The sequence below is a fragment of the Patella vulgata genome, chromosome 4, assembly GCF_932274485.2.
Source record: "Patella vulgata chromosome 4, xgPatVulg1.2, whole genome shotgun sequence".
Taxonomy (NCBI): Eukaryota; Metazoa; Mollusca; class Gastropoda; family Patellidae; genus Patella; species Patella vulgata.
In genome coordinates, this window is record NC_065882.2 from 19,786,792 (window position 1) to 19,792,791 (window position 6,000).

The window sequence follows — 6,000 nt, forward strand, 5'->3', positions numbered from 1 at the left end:
GCCTGATGTCATAGGGTCATAAGTCGGTCTTTTGACCCCTGACGTGACCTATCGCTATAACTTGTCAGATCTTCATGTTGTGTAGGCCATTGAAAGTATAAAAAAACGAAACGAAATATAGATCTGTATTTTAATCAGATTGAGAGAGTTGATTATGGGCTTGGCATGTGAATTTATATAACATTAGATGGAGGGCAAATGAAAGATCTGCATTAGGCAGATTTAGCACTTTACATAATGCATCTTTAAGTGAGGTTGGAGGGAGTGGGTAGTACATCCATTTGAGGAATCTTTATGGGGCTAAATATGAAAAGAAACCCCCCCCCCCAAGATTCTGTAACTTAAATGAAGGTTAATCAAATCAACAGTCTGTCTATGAATGTTCAGCAATTTTCCCTCACAGCACACTGTATGCTAGTCTTCTTTTGTCTGGTTGGTGAAGAAAAGTAGGATATTACATTAATGAGCATTTCATTTCATTTGTACTACCTATCAGTACTAATATGTACCGGTAGCCTACCCTGGGCTCTGTTGATCTTTCCAAAACTAGATAATAGATACATTGTCCTCTGTATCAGTCCTGCCAAGGCAAGATAAGGCTTGCATGGGGCCTCTGGCTGAAAATGTCACTGGGCAGTGGGGTCCTTGCATCAATCATGAAAAAGGGGGCATATTCTGGTCATTGTTTGTCACACTCATATAGAAATGCAATTGTATGTCAGTATGGTAGCTAGACAGATAGATTTTTATATACAACAAAATAGATGACATACTTATAAATATGGCACAAAATCTTTTTAAGAACTAATTTGGGTGGCCCTTTAACTTTGGGGCCCCTGGTGTAGCCTAATCCCCTCCCTTCCTTAATCCAACCCTGAGCCAGGTTTACAAAATCCTGATGGTTCTTTTAAATCCAAGACATTTTAGTTTTGGGTCCCCCTGGTAAAAACCCATGTAGCATAATAGCAAATGCCAACAACACACCAATAGTGATGCCAATGGCAAAGTACAGCATGGTACAGTACCGGTAGGCCTAGTCCTAATTATCAAATTGCACTATTGAACGTCTGACTCAACCAGTTCCAGAGACTAGAAAATTTCATAAAGTAGGCCTAGGCTACAGTATTGGCCTACTATTAAACTGAAACGACTGTAAGTACTACTAGACTAATACGGTATTATCTATAGTTACAAGTGAAGTAGGCCCTACACTACTAGTACTACTACTACTACACTAGGCCTAGTGCCAGTTGGTCATGGAACTTCAGTCACTCATAACTTTGTTAACTTAGCATGTAACTTTTCGATGTTCTAAGAAACGGGTAAATTTATATAGATATTAGATCTCAATACTTTTTGCTAAAAATCGTTGTTCGTGTAAAACACACACGGCGTTCAAACATAAAATAGCTGCTTCAATCAAAGAATACAGAGAAATCGCCATGTTGGCAGTTGGCTGGTAGAATTGATTATCCAGTCATCAATTATTTAGTTCTAGCCTTGAATGTCCAGACTTGGAGCACACTGAAAACATGTTTCATTTTCATAATATTATCTCATTTATAAACATTAAGTAAGCCGATTGGTTATTGATTCGGTGGTATGAATATTAAAAAAGGAAAGTCTCCAAAGCTAGATGAATAAATGTTGAAAAATCTGGAAAGACAGTTTCGTTTCGTTTCTAGAAATAGTAGTGTCACCTTATTGAAATAAACCGCGACCAAATTACGGCAGATAAATATAAACAGTATAGTTGTCAAGGCTGAAATATTCGATAAAAATTCATGTTTACGGTTAATATTTAACAGTTGTACAATAAATCTTATATAGGTAGTACCATACAGTGTATGTTTATATGTTATTTTTAATTCTTGCCAAAGCCGTAAGGTATACCGACTTTTCGGGCACCTGTAAACTAAGTATAATTGTGACTGGCCCAATATTAGTAAATATAAATAAGATAAGACATAATAAATTTTTATGTTTTCAAATTCCTCACAAAACACAGTTATATAAACCATGACAATGACAATGCTATTTAAATTAGAAACACATTCTCAGAGAAACAAATATTAATGGTGATCATTGAGAAGGATGCGGATAGTTTATATATGTGACCTGGCAATGAGGCATGCATCAGCATAGCCTAAGATAGAGTAGGCCTACCTGTCTTTCAATGCATGGAATTTAAAGTTAACTGTATAAGGAATGTATAATTGTCGTGCTGTTGTGTTTAAACTTAAAAATATTAATTAAACTGCATCTCTTATTTTGATAATCTGAAATGATAATCTTACATATTTGATATGTTTGTTTATAAATGTCCCTAAAAATGGAAAGTCGGATTTTTGCCCAGCCCACTCTGAAAATAGTCTATGAAATAAGATGGTTTCAACTCATCTGACAGAGGGCCTTGATTGATTGAGTAAAGAATCTGACATATAGAGCATTCTTCACACTGTATACTTCTCAGCACTCATGTCCCACTTATTTCTTATTGATAAACAAATCCTTTTAATATTCAAAATATTAATTTTGTTTAATATTTTTATTTTTTTAGGATGAAAAAGTGGTTTTTGAAAATTTGAAAGAGTAGCCTACCATGTATAAACAGACAAAAAAAGTTCCACGACTTAAATCTGGTTCTAGTGACAGTACTGCTCCAACATCTGCAGCTTTAAATAGCAAAACAAAACCAAATAACGCAGTTAAGCAATCAGATCTATTCCCAAGTCAGGGAAGAGGAATAGAGTCGAGCAGTGAAGCACCACCTTTGCCACCATCAATTTTAAAATCAAAAAAAGATACACAAATTCCACCTAACAAACAAGCAGTTGTAGGCTCTACCAACAAATCAAATAATGCCAAAAGAACAGAATCAATATCAGTACCACCGCCTGAACCGCCTCCACCTCCCCAATCTCAACCTGCTCCACCTCCCCAACTTCACCCCCCTCCACCTCCACCTCCCCAATCTCAACCAAATATTCCAACTGTTCCTTCTAAATCAAAAAAAAAGAAGAGTGCCAAGGTTGCTGTTTCTATAAATGATAATGAAGCACCTAACTTTGATGTACATAGGTTGCAAAGTAAAGAGGTACAGAAAGTGCTAGATTTGAATACTATTTTGTCACCAAGTAGTTTACTTTCACAAAAAAGACGCCTCAAAAAAGTTAATAGAAAAGAAAATTTTTCTCCAGGTATGAGCAGTTATTACTTTATCTGAAAACTATGTATAAAAAAGCAAGTTATTACTTAATCTAAAAACAATGTATAAAAAAGACAGTACTGGTAATCAATTTTTAAATTGAATACCGGTACTTAATCAATAAAATCATATTTCAAATGTAATTTTATTCCATACAAGATTTATTTAATGTGGGTATATCTTGTCCGTACCTTGTTGGTCTATCCACTCTGCTTGCAATCTCTTTACTGTTTTATTGTGATGTTCAAAGAAACTATGCTTTGATAGAAACCCTAATATTGAAATTTTAAGACAGGTATCATTTTTTTTTCACCCAGTTATAAGTCTTATCACTGAAACCTTATAAATGCTCCACAGTATTATTTGACAATGACCTCTCTAGGAATGTATAGCAATAGGAATAATAAAAGTACTCTATTTTTTTTCTTGGTTAGTCCCATTTCAAAACTTCCTTTCAAATATGCCACAATACAGTTAAACATACATTATGCAAGAGCTAAATCTGCCTATTTCAGGTCTTTCTTTAGGCCCGAAATGTTATCTAAATTATTAATTAGACATTAATTAACCTATCCAGGCCATAATCAACTCTAGATGGCAGCGCTAGCCTGCGATCTTTAGTGGATTGTAAGCCAATTTACTGCATAACTTTCCTTCTCGATTAAACGATTAAATGGATAATCGAGACTATGCTGTTTATCGAACTGACTTTAGTAATGATGACCGAGGCTTATGGGAATTTCAGTCGCTTAGTTCTCGGTTCATAGTGGATCAATTTACCTTTACATTATCTAGTTTTTAACTATTATCGTGAGAACTGCCAACTCGTTACCGAATCTCCCATAATGTATCTTTAAGCCTTAATGTTAATAAAATTATGTATAAAATGCAAGAAAGTTATTTCCCATTTTGTTTCCTTCTTTCAGTCAAACTATATCGACGTGAGTTCTTTCGAAATCTTGAAGATCAAGATCCTGAATTTCTGCCAATACTGGAAATGAAGGTAATTATTATTTTCCAATTGCTTAGAATAAACTATGGAAGTTATTCACTTTTTATCATATGATTCAGTGGCTTGCCATCATTGTATCTTTTACAGGAAAGAATTATTAACTCTCTAAAAACCGCAGCTGTACTACTGGTAAATTTTAAGGTTCAGAGTTTTTTCACATTTAGGTCCAATTTATCCCATTTCTGATCAAATTTTGGCTCCATTATCCAATTTTATACCAAATTCTAGTAAGTCTTGCCAGTCTATAAATGATAAGATAGGGGCTTATTAAACCAACAGGGGCCTCGATTTTCATAAAATTTTCAACAAAGACCGATTTTCGTCTCACAAAACAAATCAAGAAATGGATTGCAAAGAAATCAACAGTTTATTATTTAACACAAAACAAATCAACATATTTTTGACATAAAAGAAATGAACAGATTTTTGACACAAAACAATTTATTTTTGATACAAATCAAAGAGGACTAGTCATTTAAACTTATCAATTCAATACTGTTTTAAGGATGTTTCCTTAACGTTACAAGTTAAAGTTGAACTATTCTCCCTTAAGTTTTTTAATTGAGTTGCACTCACCTTATGATTAATTATACTGGCTAGGATCATATTACTAATGTCCAAAAGAAAGTATACACTGTGCATTTCGTCCTGCTTCAAACAAAGTCGTTTTTCCATTGTATGCAGTATTTGGGTACGATGTCAATTTGTTTTGCTATTTATTTGCTTAGAAATATTGAGTTTGGACGCACGAGACATGTTCAGTGTAGTTTTATCAAATTTTGTTTCTTCAAACAAAACTTAATCATATTTTTAGTGTGTATACTTTCTTTTGGACATTGGTATATATTATATATATTTCAGTCAGTTATTATTAAAGAATCATTGGGAGCAGATATAACACAACTACATTTCAGTGGTATAGAACAAATGACAGATTTTATGTTTTATATTTTATTGATTTCGAAAGGAAATTTTGAAAATGTAACTAAATTAGTTTGTACAGGTAAGTGAAATTACCGCTTGTTTCTCAACATAATTACTTCCCAAAACAAACTGAGACTGAGGTATTTGAATGACATGGTATCCCTGCATACCCAACCTCATGGTTTTTCTCTGGGTCCTCCGGTTATTTCCGACTGCTTAAGTTATTGAAATAAAATTGCAACCATATATGTTTAGTCTGGAAATGACTTATTTCCTAGTTTTTTTTTTCAAGCATATTTTTTTCCTTTTAAGTAAATAATTCCATCATATATGTATTTATTGATACATTTTCAGGTTGTATACATTTAACAGATCTAGGAATGAAATGGGCATCAGAATTATTTCCTGCTTTGACAGCGGTTTGTTATTTTCTACTATTGATTTTATTGCAGTTAAAAACTTTTGATGTAGGATACGGCAAAAATCACACCTAGCGATAAAACTTTTGGTCTTGTAAAGTTAATAAATGTAATTCTTAACAGTGTAAAATAGACTATTTTTACACTATATGTCTAAATAGTTTACCCCCAGTCCCTTAGAAAACATTTTATATACCGGTAATTGTTTTTTTCAATGAATTCATAAGGTAATAATTCCCAACTCCTGCACTCACACGATCAAACAGAAAACTGAATGCTATAGTGATTGTTTCACTTCTATTTTTGATGCAGTTTGTTGTTGATGGCTGTTCAAAAATAACAGAAAAATCTGTTTATCATATGGTAGCTGAACGGACTAATTTTGCACATGCTGTATTTTCTGCTACAGATGTTGCTTGTATACCACCTGAAATAAG

The 6,000-nt window shown here is 33.5% G+C and overlaps 1 long non-coding RNA gene across 1 annotated transcript; it reads left to right on the forward strand.

The window, feature by feature from the left end:
* Nucleotides 1-4,151: 4,151 nt before the first annotated feature.
* On the forward strand, nt 4,152-6,000 carry LOC126817469 (uncharacterized). The gene is made up of 4 exons (XR_007679019.2): nt 4,152-4,211; nt 5,082-5,223; nt 5,499-5,563; nt 5,876-6,000. It is a non-coding gene; the product is annotated as an uncharacterized LOC126817469 (long non-coding RNA).